The sequence below is a fragment of the Danio rerio genome, chromosome 6 (genome assembly GCF_049306965.1).
Source record: "Danio rerio strain Tuebingen ecotype United States chromosome 6, GRCz12tu, whole genome shotgun sequence".
In the NCBI taxonomy this organism is placed as follows: domain Eukaryota; kingdom Metazoa; phylum Chordata; class Actinopteri; order Cypriniformes; family Danionidae; genus Danio; species Danio rerio.
The window spans coordinates 32,824,365-32,849,620 of record NC_133181.1 but is presented as its reverse complement, the minus strand read 5'-3'; the positions used below and the strand labels follow the sequence as shown (position 1 = coordinate 32,849,620).

The 25,256-nt window shown below is 39.9% G+C and overlaps 1 protein-coding gene across 25 annotated transcripts in view; it reads left to right on the top strand.

Moving 5' to 3' along the window:
- The window catches only part of lrrc7 (leucine rich repeat containing 7), a 246,823-nt gene that overhangs the window by 30,255 nt on the left and 191,312 nt on the right, over window positions 1-25,256 (top strand). For all 25 annotated transcript variants that reach the window (XM_073954196.1, XM_073954237.1, XM_073954223.1 and 22 more), the window contains exon 2: window positions 22,358-22,632. The gene's annotated coding sequence lies outside the window, so the exon portion shown is untranslated. The remainder of the gene's footprint in view (window positions 1-22,357; window positions 22,633-25,256) is intronic.

Below are 25,256 nucleotides of genomic sequence, written 5' to 3'. Positions count from 1 at the left end.
AAAGACTTTCCTAAATAAATGTATTAATCAGGTTATTTTATTTACTTATTTTTATTACTACAGGTTTGGAACAACATGTGGATCAGATTATTTATTATTATTATTATTTATTTATTTTATTTTTTTTTGCTTTGGATGAAGTTTTTATATTTTTATTGTTTTTATTCAATGATATGTGCATGATTGTGATAAATGTAGGCAGTTGCTTTGAAAATATGCTATGTACCAGGGATGTCAAACTCCTGAAGGGCCGCAGCCCAGCAGAATTTAGTTACAGCCCTGCTTCAACACACTACCTTTAGATTTAGTTTGATCAGGTGTGTTTAATTAGTATAACTGCACTGTTACTCTGTAGATTGTGCAGTAAATAACTGTAAAAAACAATGATTTAGGCATCACCACACACTCCCACAGGCTGTCCGTCTAATTCTAAACACAAAGGTGTTAGAAAGAGTTTTCAGAAAATGCTGGCCCTTTAAGGGAGCCAGGTGTTTGATTTGTTTACTGCTGAGTGTGCTCTATTCTCTGTCCATCAATTCAGATGTAGAGTCTGATATGTTTTAGGCTTTAAATAAGAATCTACAATGAGTAAGTAAAATGTGTTCAAATGTTTTTGAGGGTTTATAAAATAGGGCTGTGTTTTAAGTTATACTGTTGTTATCTTGAACTGTGTACTTGAAAGCTAAATTGTTAGCTAGTTAGCCTCTCCTCATATAACTTGTTACATTACTTTTGTTTAAGTATTTATTGGATATTGCATACTGCCATAATGTACAGATGCTAACAGTTGTTTTTATCTTTCTGGCAACTAAGCCAAAATTAAATTCCATCATCTCAGTAAGGGAACATGTGCACATCATCACAGGGAATCACAAAAACATGATACACATAGCCATCCACACACAAAAGCTCCACTGTCCGGTCCCAGGTCGTGAGTTTGTTGCTAAGTATTTTTCAGAGCAGCGTTTCCACCTATGAATTTATATTAGAAACAATAATAAAGTTTGTTGTCATGAGATAATTATAACAATAAAAGATTGGATCCTTTGGTTTTTCGGTGTTGCCAACTTTATTTTTTATAATTACTTACTAAAATTTTTATTGAGATTTAACACAGTTTTTAATTATTTAAAACTTTAAACTTTAAAATAATTATGTTGTGTTTTTTGCTGTTCATTTGCTGATCTACCTTCCTGCAGATTTTAGTTGCTATTCATTTCAAACACACCTAAACCAATTAATTAGGACCTGAACACCACTTGATAATTACAGGCAGGTGTGTTTGATATGGGTAGCAACTGAAATCTGCAGGAAGGTAGATATCCAGGAACAGGATTGAGCACCACTGCTGTATACCATGGGGGTCAAACTCCAAGTTCCTGGAGAACTGCAGGGCAGCAGAGTTTAGTACCCACCCTGCTTTAACAGTACCTGTAGATTTCTAACAAGCCTTAATTAGTTTGATCAGGTGTGTTTAATTAGAGTTACAGCTTAAAGTCCCGGTCACACTGCACTTTTCTTCCTATAGACTTCCATTCATACGCATGTGAGTACTGCAGACCTGGAATGATAGCTCATGCGACAAATTTCATAATTCGCAGCATTGGAAAGTTCAAGCTTGGAGAACGCTGACATGCGAAATCACATCATGTGATTGCTTGATACCAATCAAAGATCAGAACATGACCTCTCTGGCTTGCTTTTTCAATCTCTAATTATTTTGTTTTATTCCACTACTCGCTTTGTTTAATTCCACTTCGCAGTGCAGTATGACAGAATTTTGCTTGCTCAAATGTTAGTGTGACCGCAGCCTTACTGTGCAGACCTGTAATATGCAAGACAATATTTATATCTGCTGATTTCTTAATTTTGTTATACTTTTTCTGTTATTTATTTGTTTGGTGCCAAAACAATAAAATAAATTTGTCTGAAAAATGTTATGCCTTCTATTTTTAAAAAAACAGCTAAGAATACTGATTAATTTTAGTAACACTACAATAACTATATATGACATACTATTAATGTGTATGCAGTATAATGCTGTGATTTGTAACACTACAATACAGTAATTAACTGTACACAGTTTCCAGTTAGTTACCACTGCTGCTCTATTACAGTAATTAACTGGCAACACTGTTGCCAGCTACTCCCTGTATCGGTTCAGTTACAGTAAATAACTGGCAACACTGTTGCCAGCCACTCACTGTAATGGTTCAGTTACAGTAAATAACTGGCAACACTGTTGCCAGCCACTCACTGTAATGGTTCAGTTACAGTAAATAACTGGCAACACTGTTGCCAGTTACTTACTGTAACCAAACTTTTACAGTGAGTGGCTGGCAACAGTGTTGCCAGTGTTCTACTGTAAAAAACCCTGGTAAGGTCTAACAGTGTAGCTGACAGAAAAATTAACATTTGTGTGCATATACCCCATTAATCCAAGCAAGTTTATCCAAGTTTGTTTTGGTAGTCTTCAAAGACATTTTGCTTCCTTGTTTGGAGTGGTGGTCTTTCTCTGACAACATCCCGTCCCCTACTCAATATTTTGTTTCAGTTTTAAGTATTACCATTCTGAAATAAATGTTTCAGAAGCATCCAAAGCAGTAACAAGCTAAGCGATCAACTTGTAAATACTGAGTTCTCGATATGAGTGTTTGAATCAAGACCTTCAAATAACCGGGCAGCTTTCAAACATAGGTCAGCGAAATGCAGTTATGCTACAGCATATCAGTTCCATTTAAAACACTCTTCTTCTTAAAACACAAAAGCGCTACAGGCAGGTGCAGTGGATGAGACTCTTGCTCTGTGAGAGGCCATATGGGCTGTGTTAGTGCCCGGAGGTGCTCTCCTTCAAGTGACTCAGTGATCTCGTCTCCTCACGTGGCAATTCCACTTATCCTCAACTCTCTGCCGTGGGCCATCAACATTACAGGCACCGATGATTGTGCGTGCCCTGCTATGCTTCATAATAAACATTCAAAATGTGTTTTAGCATTTGTGCTACTTCGCTAATGTGTAGCAATGTTGATGGTATGTCCCAGAAACAGAGGACCTTGGGGACGATTGCTCCATTTTTCCACTTCCTTCTGTTTATTAATTTATCTGTTTTATTTGTGCCGTGTCTGACCTGAGGACAGCTTAGTGCAAGGTGCTTTGATCAACATTAGCATTTGAAGGACGTACTCTATTAGCATTTACGAGGTTTTAACCTTTTTACAGATCTTTGCAAATCATGGTGTTTCTTCAAGAGTAGACACTTATGGTCATGCAGTCTTTTAGGGTTTGCTCATACTTGGCAGGTTTAGTTTGTGTACAGTGAAATCTGGAGTGATTGTTCGGTTCTTATAAAAATTGTGAAAGCTACATTCTACAAGCCACAGTTTCCATTGCATTCATTCAGTAATGAAATAGCTCATAGTTAGCATTTTATGTTTATTTTACATTTTAATATAACCAGGGCTTGACATTAACACCTGTCAACTCACCAAATGTGGGTAGATCTTCAGCTGTGGTGGGTTGAGCTGCTCTCACTAGCCACTTTTAGATACATGACAATAATTCTTTTTAAAATGTCTTTTTTTTCTGAGAAAGGTTTTGTTGAATAAAAAGCGCACGTATACAGCTATATTTTGATTTTATTTTTTTTTCAGTTGGTTAAAATGTGTAGTTAAGGAATAATTAGTTATTTGTTTATTGGTTTTTGGTGTGACCAGAGAGAAATTTGGTAAACCCCTAATGTTAAGCCCTGAAAAGTAATGTGAAATAAGAACTAATTTCAAAGCAATACTGTGAAACCACAGTCCATTTGCTCATGCTCATTGAGCAAGCTCATACACAACAACCAGATTCAAGAGTTCACACTTAGCTGATGATTGATTATAAAGCTTGTTTGGCATGCTGTTCCGGGAGAGAGCCCTTTGCTCATATCATAAGATCCTCGAGCCCTGGGCTCCCTCTTGTTTGTGAGGCTAGAGGGGAGTTTGAGCTCAGGTAGATCTTGAGAACTCCCTTGATGTAGTGGCTAATGAACAGATAGTGATTGCTCTTAAGAGATAACTACTTACTAGGAGCACGTATATGGTGCCGATTTGGATTAGACGATTAACTTAAGTTGCATGTTTTTGGACAGGGGGTTTCCACCGGGGAACCCGGAGGAAACCCACATGAGCACAAGGAGAATGTGTAAACTCCGCACAGAAACGTTTGCTGGCTTGGTAGGACTAAAACCAGTGACATTCTTGCTGTGAGGCAACAGTGATAATCACTGGGCTACTGTGCCACCTATCTAGGAAAGGAGGAGGAGGAGTAGGGGTGGAAGGGGGATTCTTCAAAATGAAGAAGGCTGTCATATGGAACTTAGGAATCATCTGATTGGTGAATCATAAGTTAAATAATGTGGGGCCGGCTGCAAGCAATCATAAGCATGTGATCTTCTCCAAATTAGTTTATAAATAAACACAAAGTGAAATAAAAGAGGAGGCATGTGGAAAAACACAAAATTTAAATAGAGCAATCTTAGCATGCCAAAGTAAAATTGTGGCTTGTGAAAATGCAGAGTGGCTAGTAATGTTGGAAAAACTACTAGCCACAGTGGCTGGTGATCAAAAAAGTTAATGTCAAGCCCTGAATATAACACATCCTAAACAAGCTTCTTCACTGATTTAAATGATATTTTTATCATTATAAATAAATTAATAACAGTTTAATTACATGTCAGTAGTGGTAAGATTGTTGTATGTTGTCACACACACTTTATTTTTTGTTTCTTGTTTAAACTTCTTGTTTAAAATGAGCTGAAACAACACAATTCTTGAGATTTCATGGAACAACTTAATCATTTTATGTTCAATATCTTAAATTTGTAAAAACTATTAAGTTAACTGGCAGCTCATTCCCCTGTGGTGACTGCTGATGAATAAGTGACTAAGCCGAAAGAAAATTAATGAATGAATTGGCTAGTAACTTAACTTGACTCCTTCATGTCGTCCCGAAACATTTTTTGCTGGAAAGAGTGTACCAAAATGAGAAAATAATTCAAAGGCTTTAACTTTTAATTGATTCGAAATCCAGGAACAGGCAGGAATACACACCATTACTGTATTAATAATTAAGGAATTATTTTTAATAATGTTGGGCAAAAATTATGATTAATCGCATCCAAAATAAAAATTCGTTTTGACATATAAAAATGTGTACTAGAGCAGCACAATATATTGTTTCAACATTGATATCGCAATGTGTGCATCTGCAATAGTCACATCGCATAGATATGCAATGTTGAGTTGAATTTGCAGTGTAATTTTTACATTTACATATACAAAACACTGTTTATTTCACTTTTATTTCTGTTTTGTTGCATTTATCTATGCTTGTACACTCAAAAAATATCTTTGCTCCTTATTCAAATTACGTATTCAAAATGAGCTAAAACAACACAATTCTTGAGATTTTTTTCAGGACAAATACATTTTGTTATGTTCAATCCACTTAATTTGTTAAATTAACTTAATCAATTTGTGTTGGAACCCTGCATATTTTTACAGTGTAGTTTGTTTATTACAAGTAATGCATGATTCACTCTCTTACAGAATCATCCTAATCAAAATTAATACTATTGGTAAATCTTTAGTGACTAACAATCACTTTTAACTTGCATATTATGTTTTTAAGATATTGGCTGCTCATTAGTACTTATAAAGCACACGTTTTTTTATCATTTTATTCTACATTCCTAATCCTACCCTAATACCTTAACTATCTTAATAACTATTACTAAGGAGCAAATTAAAAGTTTATTGAAGCAAATAGTCAAAATGATTTGCTAAGAGTGAGAACTGAACCTTAAAATAAATTGTGACCAAAAATACTTTCCAAGTGTAACAAAGTATATTGCAAAATACCCTTGAAGTCAGAATTATTATCCTACCTTTGAATTTTATTTCTTTTTTTAAATATTTGCCAAAAATTTATTGTACAGAGCAAGGAAATTTTCACAGTATGTCTGGTAATATTTTTTCTTCTGGAGAAAGTCTTATTTGTTTTATTTCAGCTAGAATAAAAGCAGTTTTTATTTTTTTAAACACCATTTTAAGGTCAAAATTATTAGCCCCTTTAAGCTATGTTTTTTCGATAGTCTACAGAACAAACCATTGTTATACAATAACTTGCCTAATTTCCCTAACCTGCCTAATTAACCTAATTAACCTAGTTAAGCCTTTAAATGTCACTTTAAGCTGTATAGAAGTGTCTTCATGTATGAATGTATTTATGTATGTTTGTATCATATATATAATACACACATATATTGCAATTATCTTTGCTTAGCAATCATTTAAAATTTTCAGTCAATATGTATTTTACAAAATTAAAAAATAAATAAATAAAGTATAAATGAAATATAACAAAACAGATTTAAATGACTCAAATCTTCCCAGCCAGCACATCTCTTCTCTGTGGAGAATCTCCTGATGATTGAATGGAGGTTATAGTCCACTTGGTATTCTGTTCAGTCAGAGGGTCCTGTTCAGCTATACATCATCATTTGTGTGGTGGAGACTGAGCCCCATCTCCTCTGCCTCACTGGGACAATGACCTTAAATGTTTCTCTTCCATTAAATAGAGCCATTGCACCTGAGCTTGGCATGTTTAAATGCTGCTGTTTGCCATACTGTGCAATTTACAATTCTTTTGGCCAGCATTGATCGCTGACTGCGGGCTCCCTTCAGGAGATGTGATTTAATTACTCTCCGTTCTCTCTCTTGCTTAAGCCTGTTTCATCGGGATGTGAAAGCATGAGGTCACTGAGTGGATCTGGACCTCAGGTGCTCAAGCAAGTTGGCATTTCGCAAATGGCACCAAGCGTACACCTGGAGTTATGATTTTGCTGTTATGATGACCATGTGAAAATTCAGTGTATTCAACCCTCATTTCACTATTTCGAAATGTCTTCATGAAATAGTGTTTAAACATTACACCCCCCCCCCCCCAAAAAAAAAAGGAAATGTTAGTTTCTTTCTTCTGTTGACACAATTATATTGTTAATAAGTAGCTGATGATTTCAATAGTATTTTTCCTACTATTGAAGTCAATGTCTATTTGTTTTCAATATTGATTCACTGAAGAAAGAAACGTTTAAAGGTTTGAATCCACTTGAGGTGAGTAACCAGTGTGTGTGTGTTCGTTTTTCAGTGATTTCTTTAGCATTGAATGTTTTTTTTTAACTCACATGTTATTTCTCACATGCATGCTGTCATTTTATTTTGAAGATCAATTGAAAATCAATACAAACTGATGTTTAAATATCATAAATGGGGGGGAAAGGGGGGAAACATCAATAAAGCACCACGGAAGTCACCTGTATGACTCATGCGCTACATTTCAAAGCCTTTAGTCATAAAAGATGGGTGTTTTTCTCCTCTGGTGAGCTGTTCACTTGAAAACTGTGGCAACTGGAACATGCAGCCTTCAGAACCAAGGTGACCAATCACTGAATGAATGGCTTTTAATTTAAATCTTAATTCATCAGGCTGATTTGTTCAAGAATCAAGTGCAACTCACTTGCTCTGAGATTCGTTTGCAACAGTTTTTAATATGTTAGATCATTCGATTGGCAGATAATATCAGTAAATAGTTTCTTTTACTTACGTTACAGGTTGCACTTCCCAAAATCTGTGGTTCTCAACCCAGTGGCAGTTGTCAACTATAGGTGGTCTCAATAGGGTATATTCACAGCTAGTGTTTCTTCCCATACCGATAAACTTCCTGTAAACGGTTAATGTCACTTTTTAAAATTTTATACAGTTTCTTTTACAGCATCGATGTTGTAATGTAATTAAATATAATCAGTTAAATAGACTTCAGCATTCAAGTCAAGTCAAGCTTTATTGTCATTCCGCTACATGTGTGAACATGCATGTAGTGTCTTGCAGAACAACGTTGCTAACTAAATTATTCATAAATACAAACGCAATACTGGACATAAGAGCTATTTTTAAAAACCTATGGATAACTAACATTACTTAACTCTACACATAATACAAGTACTTTTACATGAGACTGAACAATTATTTCTTATTCATTTAGTTGATCAAGCGTTAAATGAGAAGAAAAGCCGTTTATAAACACACACACTGTCAGCATCAGCCAGGAGAGCGCAGAAAACACCATTGAAAATACTGGAGTAAAATAAATGTTCATTATTATAGACATGGCGCAGGAAATTTTAATTTAATGAAGTACTTGTGGTACAATCGGAGACCACTTTATATCGTTTATCAATCAGGCAGTGGAGATTGTTGTTTTTTAAAGAAAACAGACTTTAAACGGGCCAAATTTGTAACTGCATACAGTTCAACGGAAGCGTTTGATCCATGTTACAGCAAATTCAATTGCCCTTCTGCATGCTTCTGCATATACCCTATAAACTACCAAGGGGGAATTTAATGTGAGAAATCAAAACAAGCAATAAAACATGCTAACACAACAAAAAATGGAGAAATGTCTAGTTACTTATGTTAATTATGCAAAGCTCTAAAACATTTCTTTGGGTAGAATTTGGCCTTTGGGAAACCCTGTTGAGTTCTAGTTTCCTTATGGTACCTTCAAGTAATGTTGGAAAGATTGCATTTACTAATTAAAAACAAGCATATGAATGCCACAACAATGTTGTATTTACAATTTTTTGCGAGTTGCGGTGTGTCAGAAATTAATCAGCTAATCTTTTTATTTTTCCAATCACAATAAAATTGTCTTAGCTGCATCAAAAGTCTAAATGTTCAACTATAATATCTATATATTATTCTATAATATCTATATATTTACCTGTATATTTGTACAATATTATTACACAATATTATTGCAATGATGCTATTATTACAATCTGTTTACAATAGAATACATAATAAATTAGGATACAGCATCTTCACAAACTGATTTAAAAATTTGACAAAAAGCAAACACACTAATGCACAGTGTTAATTGACAATTTCTAGATTAAAAAAAATCACATTTTAATGTATGCTGGTTTCTCTCGTTTCTTTTTTCCTTCACTTCCGTCAGTTGGTGAAGTTTGACTGTCGCCACTGGCTTGCTTGGTTTGGGACTTGGATGGATTTGCTCTTTAGTGTTTGGACTTTCTGCAGTGAAAATTAAATTACACTGAACTGAACTAAACTGAACTTCAACTCTGAAAATTGGACTGACACAGTTTCAATTTAGAACTTCTATGTTAAGCTGCTTTGACACAATCTACATTGTAAATGCGCTATAGAAATAAAGATGAATTGAATTGATTGTATCTCATGAGAAACGAGTGCTATAGAAGATCTTTTGATTTGCAAAACGTTTTTATGCTCACTTGAGGTAGTTTTGGACTTGTTTGAAATGTGAGTAACAGAAGATGGAAACACATTTGCAGAATGAACTCAGACGTAACGAACCCTGCTAGTTGGTTACTAGGTTATCAATACTACAGTCAGCCATTCTAACAACTTGATGGAAACACATTTAATTTGCATTTGGGATTTATCTTTTTTCTCTTTTGCAAACTTTGAAATGATTTGTTTCACATTAAGATGAAAACCTAGCTAATGTTAAGAGGTTGTGGTACACTTAGACCTAATCTCAATTGTGTTTTTGTACCCCTACCCCTTCTCCTTGGCCCTTGAAACAGAGTGTAAAGGGGAAGGGCCTCAAAATGTACCCCTAAGTAACAAAACACCGCTACTACACTTGCACACGTCATCATATGTCATCGCAATCTCTTGATTTATATGAGATCGACGATTGTGACTGCTGTATTTATTCCAGTTGCATTATTTTTTGGTATTTATCTTCAGAAAATCACAGAAGGCAACAATACTGTGTATTTACACTGTGACCTTATTCATATATGTAAACACACGAAAACTACATTAATATTATAGCAGACACTGTAAAAAGGTCATTTCCAGCCACTAAACTTTTCTGATAGGGTGACAGAATGTTGTGGGACTGCTATACAAGAGTTATTATTAGGAATTATAGATAGCGAAATTTAGCTTTTTTTATTTTATCTTTTCATGTATTTTTTTTAAACATGACAGTAAGACACAAATTGGTTATGAATGTTTAAAAATGTATGCTTATTTGTTGTAAAAATTCATAATAATGACAAAAAATACTAATTTGTGCATCCCTTTACTTCTGTGCGCAGCGATTTTGCCGTTGTAGATGGTGTATAGCTCTGGTGTATCTAGATGGTTTCAAGGGTTGTCTAGCCCTTCCCCTTAGCCCTACGCCTTTAAGCTAAAGAGAGTTGGGACACCCCAACATGTGAATGCACAAAATGAGGAGTAGGGGTAAGGGGAAGGGGGTAGTATTGGGATTGGGCCTTACTCCATCTCCAATGTTCTTATTTGTAGATTTGTTATTAAAGACGTCATGTGTTTTATTCTTTATTCTGCCCATTATACAGTGCATTTTGTAACACTTTTACACAAATATCGAAACTTGACAAAAAACAACAACAATGGTTTAAAAACAATTGCACTGCCTAAAACAGTGTTTTTAGTCATTTTTATGTATCTGTGTGAAAATGGATCAACTGAAATTTGCTGTCCGTATGTGGAAATGAAACAAAATGCGAGTTAAAAATTGTAACGGGAACAAACTCTTATGATGATAGATTTTTTTGGTGTTCATTTTCCAGGTCAACTAAGGCTGGAAAAGGCCAACAACATCTGTTTATTTTCACACAAATCATAAACACAGTCAAATTTTCAAATTGATTCAAATAAATTAGCCCGATATCTTGTAGTATCAAACGAACATGCAGCTACCTCATGTTTGCCTTGTTAACACTATCAGATTAATGTAGTTGGTACGTTAATTGGTATGATAAAACATTAACCTTTTAGCGCCACTCCCCAGACATTTCATTTCTAAACTGCCCTGACATGTACAGAGTAATAAACAGTGTCATAAAACATCGCTATAGTCACATTTAATATGCTTCAGAGGACATTAAACGCTATTTAGCACGTTTGAACACACATTGCATAGGCCTCACCACTTAAAAAAACTGAAGTTAAATGTACATGAAGCAGCTGTTTTCAGAAATGTATTCATACATTATAGTATCACATAAAAAAGTCATTCACTGGTATATTTTAAAGGTGATCTTTTTTAAATAATTTAAATCTTTTGTTACATATTCCTGTAAATGGGTAGATAAATAGTGCTACAATCATTCAACAATAGTACTACATGTTTCTAAATTTAACGTCTACTTTTTTTTCTCCACCAAAGATAAACAGTACACACTTTAATGTTTTGTTTGTATTTTTTGAGGGCATCTTTATAAATAGTTGCACCACCATGACGGGGTGTTGCTGGCATCTATCACTTAATCCCCTTTATCTTTGTGCTGAGGCTGGCAATGATTTTCTGCAACTCCGTCTCTAATGCTGCCTATGAGTCATGCACCCTCATTTTGAAGGTATGCTTAGAGATCCATTGACTGGTTTATATTGAGAAACACTCAAGCCTTATTTATCCAAAGTAGGCTTTTTAATCTGTGCTCCCAAGGACCCAACGCACATGACTGGAGGAATGAGATTGTAGATTTCTTGAGAGAATTTGTGATGTCCCGCAGTTGTGTGAAATTCGACTGGTGTTAACAATGACATGTACTTCAAAAAGAACACGAAGCGCAGTAGCGATATTGAGATCGGTTTGTTCTCTGGCACTCAGTGACTCATATCTGTTTAACACAACACCCCCTCTGCTTTCTGCTTCAGGATTATATGGACAGCGCTTTGATTGGCTGCAGCGGAAATCATGTGTACTGGAGAGACGTAAATGGATTGAAAGATTCAATGAAGACATATTGTGAAATGGTTACGTTTTATTACAGAGATTACAAATGAAAGTACATTAAGGGGTACCTAAGAAAGGAAAGATTTCGATTTTGCTTTTGATTTATTCTGTGAAACTGGTTAAAACTGGTACTATAACAAAATATTAAGGGTATAAGTGCATAGATAGATAGATAGATAGATAGATAGATAGATAGATAGATAGATAGATAGATAGATAGATAGATAGATAGATAGATAGATAGATAGATAGATAGATAGATAGATAGATAGATAGATAGATAGATAGATAGATAGATAGATAGATAGATAGATAGATAGATAGATAGATAGATAGATAGATAGATAGATTCATTCATTCATTCATTCATTCATTCATTCTTGTGTGTGTAGTAATGTCTGTTGGAAATCCAGCTCTGCCAGTACAGGAGTAAATTAGACTAGTGAAGTACATTGTAATAGGAATATTTTTCAATATTACTGTCTACCTGAACTTTAATAAAGATGTTGTGACTTTAAATCATTATTTAAGCTGAATTTTATTATAATCATTTTATTTAAACACAATTTCGGCACATCTTTAGGATAGTATTCCAAAATAAATACAATAAGTTTAATGTGCAATGTTAATTACATGAACTAAATTTACTATAGATACAGATGAAAAAATGTAACACATTTCCAAACATAATAGTTTTAATAATTCATTGCTAATAATTTTCTAAATCATTTTATCTTTGCCATAACGACAGTACATGATATTTGACTAGGTATTTTTCAAGACACTTTTATACAGCTTAAAGTGACATTTAAAGGCTAAACTACTGTAGGTTAATTAGACTAGCTAGGTAAGTTAGGGTAATTAGGCAAGTTATTGTATAACAATGGTTTGTTCTGTAGACATTCAAAAAAAAAGTGTGATTTTTAAATATATAATAATTTTTACCTTAAAATGTTTATCAAAACATTAAAAACTGCTTTCATTATTGCTGAAATAAAACAAATAAGACTTTCTCCAGAAGAAAAATTATGATCAGACATACGTGAAAATTTTCTTGCTCTGTTAAACATCATTTGGGAAATATTTAAAAAAGAAAAAAATCAAAGGGGGGCTAATAATTCTGACTTTAACTAGTATTTTTTCTGAGTTTAACTAGTTTCTAGCATTTTTATGTTGATTGTTACATTTTATCTCACTGCGTGGATAAAATATATTGAGAAGCACATACCAAGAAAGATATATATATATATATATATATATATATATATATATATATATATATATATATATATATATATATATAGATCTATCTACACATAGATATAGATAGATCTGAATAGTTTTTTATAAGCTCCAGATATGAAATGTTTGAGGTGCATTTACAGTTGTTTAGATGTGATTTACCGCTCATCATCCTGTGTCTCTGAAAGCAGTCTTGCCCTGAAGCCATAAATCTGTTTATTTTAATAGTGAGCTGTTCTCACTTGCTGATCTTAAAAGCTTTGCTCTTTGCCACCAGAAGTATGTTTGCACTAGTACTAAATCATATGGAAATAATGCTTAAAGAACATGTGTTAACACATTTTTATACCTTTTATTTGTCATCTGAAGGTTTGTTATCTTAAAACATATTTTAAGTCAAATTAAGGGTAACTTATTAGCTTTCATAATCATCAAAACTAATTAATTTGCTGAACTCTATAATGACACATGCACAGGATGTCACATGACGTCAGATTGATGTTGTACCCCAACATCGTGGGGACGTTGCATTTTGTTTGGAAATGAAAATCGGGTTTACGTCAGAACTCAACGTCAGACTGACGCCAATGTCCAACTTCCAACCCAAAATCAACCAAATATCAGCATCTAATAATGTTACAGTTTGATGTTGTGTGGACGTTATCAAAATGACGTCTATTAGTTGTTTGATTTTTGTTGCTGTATCTGACAAATAAATGTCAGTATTTGACGCTAGTATGACGCTGATTTAAGATGTTGGCTCAAAGTTGGGTTTTGATCACTTTCCAACACAACCTAAAATAAACGAAATTATAACATAACTTGAAGTCATAGTTGGATATCAAAATATCATTGTCGTTAGACACTGGCAAGACATAGAATTTTGGTCACCTCACATTACAACCTAAATCTAAACTAATATTAACATTTTATGATGTTGTGTGCCTGCTGGTTTGAGAGATATCATGTTGTTTTGGTTAATGGCACACAATTTTAATGACTTCAAGTACATCTAAAGGCAACATTTTAATGGACTTAACTTCACTGACTTTCAGGTCAACCAATTCTCAAATGCACAACATTGTCTCTGACTTTACATTTTTAAATATGTGGTAAAATATTTGCAGCTACACATCAGCTAGTTGTCATTAGAGTGTAGGACTACTGTCTGCTAACTCTAATTAAGAGTTTTCTTCAATTTACATTCTACTGATTGTAGAAACTTTCCTAGTCCAAGTTATTTTCCAAGCCCTAACCCTAATCTTATAGTCTACTAATACTACACTGGCACTCTAATAGTTATGTTGTTGCTTATAAAGTTGATTATAAACTAAATGAAAAGCTAATTCTAATGTAAACTATAGTTGATCTGCTTTGAATACCCTGTTTCACTTGAAAAAACATTGCATAACAGAAACGAAATGGGTCACATACAGTGGATACTGTATGGTAAAGATTTTCAGCCCACACTTATTTGCAGAGTTCTGCAGTTACGGTAGATTGCAACAACACTCAAACAACTGGGTTAAAAGGACGTTCATTAGGAGTATTTTCTCCATGCTGTGTAAATGTCTCTGTTTAGTTTGACAGGGAAGGAGAGAAGATAAAAAAGGCACATATTTCTTGTTTGTCTCCTTTTTTGAGGGTACAGTTTGATTATTGTCTAATTTTCATAATACACTTACTGTCAAAGAAAAAAAAAACAAAAAAAAACAAAGGGTACTACATGATAGGGCAATCACATTTGTCATTGTTGTTTTAGTTATCAAATACTCACACATACCTATAAACTGAACATGTAATACACACACATATGACTTTGTAGTTTTCACAAAGTCACATTTTTGTAGTTTTAAAACAGATCTGATAATCTTTAGTTTTTAAAATTTCACTTCAGAACATTTTAAAGATGTTTTCATGCCCTCAACATGCCATTGAAGTCTATTTGTAAAAAAAACAAAAAAAAAAAACACATAAAATGCCATTTTTGAAATAAATATGGTGTCTGTAAATGCCCTTTAAGTAGCAGCTGTCTGCAATTCAGAGTCTGCCAGTGTGAAATGTGTTTTGACAGAAAATGACACTGGCGGTGACCATCAGCAAATGAACACAAATGATTTATTTCCACTTCTATATTCTTTGTTTTGTTTACTTTTCACGTCATTGCAGTCAGCTTAGAGTAGAAGATAGTAGGCATTCTATGAGCTGACATTTTGATTTGGAAGAATTGCAGTCGTTTTTTTTTTCAGATCTCTTTTAGAAGTTTGATCTTAGATTATTTCCTGTATCACTGTACCCAAAACAGTCATGTAGTTAGAGAGAAGTTCATGGCTTTCTACTACTGACTTAACCACAGCTCTGCCTTATTTATTTTCCCCAGAGAAGAGCCTGTATCCCAACTTTTTTCTCCAGTTTGGTTTCCTGCCACTGTGGCCTTAGAGCAGCTCATCAGTGAATCTCACCCTTCAACAATGACATTCGTATTGAACTGAACTCCGTCATCATTGAACTAAAAGGAACAAAACCAGCATCCTGCTGAACGTTCGAGGTTACTAAAGTAACCCTTCGTTCCCCGAGGAGGGTAACGGAAGCACTATAAGTGGATTTGATTGTAAAATCCACGCATTGGGAGGTTCGGTTCAGAAGCTACTCGTCTGAAAGAGTATTGAACGGGCCAATTAAGAATGAATTGGCAGCGCAAGCCTGCGCAGGTGAGCGGCATAAGCAATCAACTGAGTATATAAGCTCATCTGGCGCCAGCAGACGCTATCCTTTTTAAGCTGAAGAGACTTTCAACAGCTAAGGGACAGTCATTATGGCGACGGAGTATAGTGCTTCCGTTCCCCTCCTCGGGGAACGAAGGGTTACTTTAGTAACCTCGAACGTTCCCCTTCGGGGGGAACTTCAGCACTATAAGTGGCTTTGATTGTAAAATCCACGCATTGGGAGCCCATTGAAAGCGCCATAATGACTGCACCTTACCAACACCCCCGATGAGGAGATAGTCAAGCAAGCGTGACGCACCCACATCATGGGGGGCGCGGTCCTCCAACGTGTCCCTGGCCCTAATTTATCCTACTTCAACAGAAGTTTTACGGATTTATATATATTTTTTGGGAAGTCGTGAGCATCTAGATAATTCTAGGAAAATACGACAGTACGTTGGGAAGCGTGCAATCCCGATAGGGAGGACGCTGCGGAGGCCATCCGTTACCCAAGGGGGGATAGATGGCAGAATTTACATATGGACTAGCCCTAAAAAGGGGGAGTACGCATAGCAAAAGAGTGGTTAGCGGGGAGGGAAGACACGGGTCCGCCCAGGGGGGGGACTTAACCGTGGCGGAATAAGCATATGGGATCGCCTAGTGGGGATCACGCATAGCAGGCACCTTTACCCAAAACGCGGGCTGACCAGCGGGCAGACCTACAACCTAGTGGGCCAGCAAGTGACTCCTCCGCTGAGTCAGTGCTGGGGGCCACGGAGGAATCTGCAGGGCTCACCTGACGGGGAACTTTACTGACAGATAAAAAGGCGCACGTATCTCCGTGTTAGGGAAAATGGCGCAGCAAGCGTGTTTCAACACCCTACCGAATTGTTTCCTCAATCACCAAGGGTTACCTAATACCCTTGAGGAAACCGGCTCCACTCGCAGATTGTAAAACCTTGCAAATGTGTTGGGTGTCACCCAGCCCGCAGCTCTACAGATGTCTGTTAGAGGGGCGCCGCGTGCGCGCGCTCGAGAGGATGCGAAGCTTCGAGTGGAGTGCGCACGCGCTCTCGGGGGACGCGGCTCATCTCGGCTCTGATAGTGAAAGAAAGGCATCCACAATCTAGTGGGAACTTATTTCGGTACGGCACTTCCCTGCTGCCGACCGCTATAACAGACGAAGAGCTGCTCAGATGATCTAAACTCTGAGTGCGGTCCGGATAATACGCAAAACGCGAACTGGACAATAAGAAGGGCTGGGTCTGCCTCCTCCGAGGGCAGCGCTTGCAGGCTCACTACCTCGTATTAAAACGGAGTGGTAGGAACCTTGGGCACATATCGCGGGCGGGGTCTCAGGACGTGAGAGAAGCCAGCCCAATTACAGGCACGAGTCACTGACCGAAAAATGCCTCCGGGTCCCCGACCCTCTAATCGATATCAACGCGACCAGCAGAGCTGTCTTCAGGGACAGAAAGATACTGAGTCGAGGATCGAAGGGATCTGACGCGGCTTGTGTAGCGAGGGCGAGATCCTAAGAGGGCATGAGAGGGGGCGGGGTGGATTAATTCGCTTAACGCCCCTGAGGAACCGGATGATGAGGTTATGCGTTCCCACGGTGCTGCCAGCCACCGCGTTATGAGAGCGGAGATGGCAGCCACGTAACCTTGAGTGTGGAGGGCGACAGCCTGCTCTCCAACTTCTCTCGGCGTAAAGAAAGCACAACGCTGATCTGGCAAATTACGGGGGTCTTCTCAGCGAGAGACACACCATTCAGTGAATAGACTCCACGTCAGGGCATAGGCGCGCTCGGGGAGGGGGCTCTAGCCCGAGTGACGGTATTAGCCACCGCAATCGGAGGTTACCTAAGTCTTCCTCGCGTCTAAAAATCTCTTCAAAGATCGGCGAGGGTGCCAGGTGGTGCCCTGTCCCTGAGAGAGTAGGTGCTCTCTCGAAGGGACTGCCAGGGGAGGGCTATCGCGAGGGAGAGCTCTGACATCCAGGTCCGGTTGAGCCAGAGGGGCGCAACCAGCAACCTGTTCCTCGTCCTCCCTGACCTTGCACAGTAACTGCGCGAGCAGGCTCACTGGGGGAAACGCGTATTTGCTAACAGATCGATCTGGGCTTCCCCGAATCGCGCCCATATCAGCTGAACAGACTCGGGGTGGAGTCTCCATTCTCCAGGACGCAAGGCTGCCGTGAGAGCGCATCGGATTTCAGCCGCGGATGACTCCAGAGGAGCGGATGACTCCAGAGGAGCAGACGGCGGGCGAGCTGAGACATGCGGCGAGAGCGCATACCCCCTATACGGCTGATATACGCCACCGCCGCCGTACTGTCCGTCCTGACCAGCACGTGTTGCCGCTCCAGCACCGGAAAAAAACGGTGGAGAGCGAGGAACACTGCCAACAGCTCCAGGCGATATGCCAATGCAACTGGGTACCTTTCCACAGGTCCGCAGCCGCATGCCCGCAACGCACAGCCCCCCAGCCCGTGTTGGAAGTGTCTGCTGAAACGACAACAAGACTGGACGCCTGTTCTAGAGACACCCAGGCCTGTAGGAACGAGGGGTCGCTCCAAGGGCTGAGGGCGGGGCAACACAGCGCAGTAACAGAGACTCGGTGTGCGCGCGCGTGCCATGCGCGTCTGGGGACTCGATCGTGAAGCCAGTACTGAAGTGGTCTCATATAGAATAATCCGAGCGGCATGAAGCAGCTGCGGATGCCATATGCCCCAGGAGCCTCTGAAATAGTTTCAGTGGGACCACTATTTTACTGTCGAGCTCTCTCAGACAGTACAGCATCAGCTGAGCGCGCTCTCCGGAGAGGCGCGCTGCCATGGTGACCGAGTCCAGCTCCAGCCTGAGAGAAGAGATCCTCTGCACGGGGGCGAGTTTGCTCTTTTCTCGGTTGACCTGAAACCCCCACAGGTGGAAGTGCCAGAGCACTTTGTCTCTGTGCATAATCAACTGCTCCGAGAGAGGGCAAAATTCAGCCAGTCGTAAAGAAATTTAGTATGCAGATGCCCGCGAGCCGAAGGGGCGCTGAGGCACCCTCCGCGGGCTTGGTGAGGACCCGCGGAGACAGAGAGAGCCCGAAGGGGAGGGCTTTGTATTGCCAAGCTCGACCTTCAAACGCAAACCGCAGAAACTGTCGGTGGCGAGGAAGAGTGGAGACATGGAAATACGCGTCCATCAGGTCTAATGCTGCAGACCAACCCAGAGGACGAACGCACCGGAGGATGCGCTTCTGCGTGAGCATTCTGAACGGCAGCTTGTGCAGGCAGCGGTTCAAAACGCGCAGATCTAGGATTGGCCGTGACCCACCGCTCTTTTTGGGCACGATGAAGCGTGGGCTGTAAAACCCGCTCTCCATCTCGGCTGGAGGGAGCGGCTCGATTGCATCCTTCGCCAGGAGGACAGCAATCTCCTCTCGCAAGACAGGGGCGGACAGGGGGCTGACCCTGGTGAATACACACCCGTGACTTGGGGGGCCGTTTCGCGAACTGAATCGCATTGCCGAGTCTGATTGTGCGTATGAGCCACCGCGAAGAGCTGGCCCGCGCTAACCAGGCAGGCAGAGCTCTCGCTAATGGACTCATCGCTACAATCGCTGACGTACCAGCAGTGGGGCAGCGCGGAGTGGGTGTGCTGATCCGGGAAGCTCGCGGGTCCCACGGAAAAGCTGGAGGTGAGATATTTGCTCTCACTCCAAACCCGAGCTCCGGAGGGGAGGCTCGAGGGGTGGGAGAAAGGAGACCGTCCTCCCAGCGCTCGTGAGCCACTGGCGAAACGCACCGAATCTGCAAGCTAGAAAGCATAGCGTCCCAGACTGGCAGATTTCGGGCTGTCACATCTGGGGAAGTGAAAAGTGCCCTTTCATAATGTTTTCATGGCAGTAAAAAGTGCCGTTGGAAATGGGGCCCCGCCCTCCAGCGGGGAAAGAGCAAGTTCCCTCTTCTCCAGATGGCCTGTCCCAGGGGCGCTTCGCGGTCCGTTGCCGGACTTAGCGGCGTTCTGGGCAGGGGGGCTGCCTGCTTCCGAGGTGCCCGACGCGCTCGCTTCGCCGGAGGCGTGTGCGGGGGCGGAGCAGCTCTCGTAGGCGGGCGCCTTCGGCGAGGAGCAGGTATGAATGGCACGGCGGGCGGAGCGGGCTACGGACCGCCGATAAGACATCACCCACCAACTGCTCTCTCACCGCCTTGAATTCCTGGGTGAATTCACAGACAGTGTCGCCGAACCTGGCTGGGGATATGGGGAAGTCAAGAAAGCAGACTTTGTCGACTTTGCGCATATCAGCCAGGGGTGGCGCTCCTGGACCACTAATGTGGACATCGTCCTCCCCAACGCACACGCAGCGGACTCAGTAGTCCGAAGAGCTAAGTCGGCGGCGGTGCGAAGCTCGTAAGCCTGGGTTGGACCCACCCTCGTGCTGCTCGGCCAGCGCCTGCGCTTGGTAGCGCTGGTAGGTGGCTATCGCATGGAAGGCGGAAGCAGCCTGGCCCGCAGCTATGTAAGCTCTAGCTCCGAGGGAGGTAGATAACTTACAGGCTTTGGATGGGAGACGAGGCGGACCCCGCCAAGAAGAGGCGCCGCGCGGATTTACCGCCATCGCGCACTCAACCTGAGGAATCGCCACATACCCCCTGGCTGTTTCACCGTCAAGAGTGGTTAGGGTGTAGGAACACGCAGCACGAGCAGAAAAAAGTGCTTTACAAGACCGCGTGAGCCTACTGTGCACCTCCGGGAAGAAGGGAACGCCCCTCTAGTCGGTCCGGCCGCGGAGCTGGGGGATAAACCATCTCCAACCCACGGCCGAAGCAGCCCGGGAAAGCACGGCTAACATGTCCGTTTCAGGATCCGTAGTGACAGCGCTCACCAGCCCGAAGGGGGCGAGCGGGTCTGGATCATCATCGGACAATGAAAGCCCACCCTCCGATGCCGCGGTGGACATCTGGTCTCCGGTGTCATCGGGCGTAAGGGCTACCATCTGTTAGACGGATCGCTTCCCCCGCCCGAAGCTTGGATAGAGCGCTTAGAGGAGCGGGAGGTCCGCGGGCCCGTGGGCGACGGATTATCTCTCGCTGAAACCCTCAGATCTGCCCGAGTGCCCGCTGCAGAGCAGGGGACAACTGGGGTGGTTCACCCTTTTGCAAAGGCTAACCGCGATCTTGCGCAACAGTCATGGCATCGCAATGACAACATGAACTGCCCGCGAGCAGCGCATTAACATGCTGGACCCCCAGACATGCAACGCAGTGCCCGCGCCCATCATCCGAGGACAGGAAACCACCGCATCCAGAAACGCACAGTCGGAGCGCCGCCCTGATAAGGACGTGCTGCACGACTGTGTTGCTCTTTCTGTGAAGTTTGCAACTTTATACGCACCGCTCTGGAGGACCGGACCCAAAGAACGCCAGGCAAGGGAGAAACCCAGCTCGACCGTCTGCCACTGCGTGTACACACTCTGGACCGGGAGAATGCTCTCGTTCGCTCAGAATCGCTGGTCACAGCAGGAGGAACCCTCATCGACTCGATCAGAAAGTCTCTGAAGCGAAAAGGATAGCGTCTGCTGGCGCCAGATGAGCTTATATACTCAGTTGATTGCTTATGCCGCTCACCTGCGCAGGCTTGCGCTGCCAATTCATTCTCAATTGGCCCGTTCAATACTCTTTCAGACGAGTAGCTTCTGAACCGAACCTCCCTATGCATGGATTTTACAATCAAATCCACTTATAGTGCTGAAGTTCCCCCCGAAGGGGAACTGAATGTACCTGTTGTACTGAACTGGTTACAAAAAGATAAAACTTTATACTAGCTCTACACAATATTGGAAAAATCTGACATTGAGATATTTTGTTTTACTGCAATATATATTTCAGTATGGCGATGCAGTGGCGCAGTAGGTAGTGCTCACCTAGTGTCACCTCACAGCAAGAAAGGCGCTGGGTTGTTGGTTCGAACCTTGGCTCAACTGCCGTTTCTGTATGGAGTTTGCATATTCTCCCTGCGTTTGCGTGAGTTTCCTATGGGTGCACTGGTTTCCCCCACCGTCCAAAGACATGTGGTACAGGTGAATTGGATAGGCTAAATTGTCCGTAGTGTATGAGTGAGTGTATGGATGTTTCCCAAAAATAGGTTGTGGTTAGCGGTTCATTCCGCTGTGGTGACCCTTGATTAATAAAGGTACTAAGCTGAAAAGGAAATGAATGAATGATTGATTAAGGAGACAAAGTGAGACATGTTTCTACTGCCAAATCTTTGTCAACAAGTTAACTAAATTAAAAGTCACCTTTTCAAACTTTTCAACATCAAAAGTTATTTGGAGGACAGATCAAAGTCCCATAAAACAATACAAAAACTCATGAATAACAAAATACCGAAAACTGTTAAACTACAGACATTTTTTTGACAGTGTGTTCATCTCTGTGCTGCTTTAACACATTCTGTATTGTATAACATGCTACAGAAATAAATCTGACTTGATTTAACTTGTGTATAAGAAGTGTATAGGACAGGAAAAATAACAATATGTGTATGTCCTCTGTGTTTGCAGGTGCATGTGGAAACGAGAGGCAGCCTCTTTCGGTCAGTGCGTCAGGACTGAAAGTGTAGCATGGGCCATATAACAGGATATGCCATCAGAGTCTAGCGGCTGGCAGGATTTGGACAGGTGGCTGAAGATGAGGAAAACATGAGTGTCTGCACACAAATGAACTGGGTGGCTGTCTATACCCACCAGTGATAATCTACACAAGTCCTGCCTGCACTGGGAGTCTCTACAGAGAGCGGCCAATACAATCCACAAAAGGTCATCCTGTTTCTACTTCGGTAAGTGTGGAAAACAGCACAATAATGATTATAATAAAAGAACAACTATTGATAATCACCCTGCTGGTGCAAGTCTGTATGTACTTGTTTGTAAATGTAATGTTCTTTGTTCTTTTTCAAATCGTTCCATGGGTTGGTTTGGTTAAAAAAAGGATATGAATAAGATTGAAGGAAATAGCATATTAAGAGGGATGTGGTGAAGCTGTTCTGTGCCTGTTACTGTTGCCGTTCCTGCACAAGTTATGGCCACTGTCATGACAGTCCAAATGGCTCCATAATTTCCTGTGGTTGTAGAGGTCTATTGAAAGGTTGAGTGGACTTCTGTAATGGGCTCACTGAGCTTTATTGCAGTCTGGATGTGAGACAAATAATGCCATCATTTAACTTCTGGCCTTGCCTTATGAGGGAGGTTGGTAATAGCTGGAAACACATGTCCAACTGTTTCGATTTGGGGGCTGTAGACTATTTTGTTTGGTAGCTGGAGACAAAAGGTTGATGAGGATAGAAATGAATACTCTGGATTTTCTCCACACTCTCAGTAATAGTGGTATAAGCCTGTCAGTGGGGAGATACGTTTGAAAAGGGACACTTTTGTGTACTTAGCAGGTCCAAATTTGATTGTTTTGGTATATTGCTAGCAGGGCTGCTGCTGGCTAAAAGGGTGCGAAATTTTACTGTGGTTCGCCCACAGAGAAACAAAAACACACAAAAATATGTATTTAAATATGAATTTATTTATTCATATACATAAATATGCATATAAACACTTAAAATTATACTTAAACATTCAAATATTTACATTAAAGTATAATAGTTTACATTAAAATAAACACTGACATGTCTTCAGCAGAAGCATTCCTAATTTTAAACATTTACAAAAGGCAAGGAATAAACCCTCTCTGTACCTGTAGAGGTGTACGGCCCTCAGTGCTGCATCCTGTGTCTGTACCTGTGTGGCTGCTGGTGTCTCTGGAGCAGTTCTGGTTATGCCACCTCATCTTCATTTGTGACAAATTACAGCATTGAACCTCCATGTACAGTACAGAAGAAATTAGTCATTTAAAGAAAAAGTCATGACACACCATTAAGACAACGAGTTAGTCAAGCACTCTTCATAAAGTGCCTTAACTACAAGTAAAATGTGGATTTAAAAAAAAAACTGACCCTTGCTGTCAGTATAAATTGAAAACATTTATGGTTTTTAAGAATTAATGAGTGTATTTTTAAACAAAAACTTTGTTAACAATCAGAAAAAAATAATAATTAATGAATTCATGCAATCAAAATGGTTTACGGCCTGTGGCTTACATTAATTTGACTCATTTTATATTATTGATCTATTAGAAATCATAGAATGAGTCAGTTTTGTCATTTCATGTACAGTAGTAGTGTACAAAAATCAAAAACCGGCCTGTTAAAAACACTGATGTAAAGACTAAAGAGACTTTATTGTCATTGCAGTGAAATAAGCAACAACAGCAGCAAAAAGAAATGTAAAGAAATATACAAAACAATAAACAATGATAACTAAATAATTATTTAATATATAATAAAATAATATAAGATAATAACTATATAATAATAAATAATACATACAGTGAATTAATTGTGCAGTGCATCTGTATGTAGCTGATGTGCAAACAGAATTGTAAAGTATTGCACAAGTTAATAAAAATAATTGAATTTGTAGATTTATTAGCAACATGGGGCGAACGCGAAAAGAAGACATGTTCTATCCTAGTTTAAAGCACAATGCACAGCAGCAAAGCAAGAAACTGAATGTAAGCAACAACAAATAAGGCAGATTTGGTGCAGTTTTGACAAAGCGTACACGTTAGCCTCACTAATTTACTTGAACAACCAAAACTACATTTTCCAGATTCATTGTAGTTACCTGAAAGTAATGCACGCCATTCATCTTGTACTTTTTTCCTCTGCTCGGCTCCAGACTGCTGTTGTCTTTTCCCGGGCATAGAGCTGCAACTTGCATAAATTACAGTTATATGCTACTAGCAGCCGCAAAGATAAGTGGACCGGGTTGTGCCGCGCGTATGCGTCTATGGAAAAAAGGAAAAAGAATCTGTCACATGTTTTTTTTTTGTGTTTGTCATTAAATTTTTTTTTTTTTTATGCATTTAACAACATATTATCAATATATATTTTATTTACATTCAGTTTATGGCAATATTATTAAATAAACATTAATCTTTTTTTTTTATTTTTATTTTGAGCAACCGAGATGGTGCCTCCCTCCAGAGTTCATGCCCTACGCCAGTGGTTCTCAAAGTGGGGGTCGGGACCCCCCAAGGGATCTCGGGAGAATAAAGTGGGGGTCGCCTGGTGATTTTTTCAAAAATCTATTATTTTTATTAAACATAAGAATAGTCGTTTGTAGTTACTATAGTAGCTTATAGTTACTAGTTCTATTGGATTGCGACCCCTGGGGTAATTACATTATATTGAAGACACAGCAATAGCATCAGATGCAGCAGATTGATTTTATAACACCAGGTTAAATTTTCTGGCACATTTACAGCACTGACATACGTAAAAAAATTAAATGAAGAATAGACTTGGGTCTATTGGTGTGTGTGCACCATTGCATGCAAGGTTTCTGTATTTAT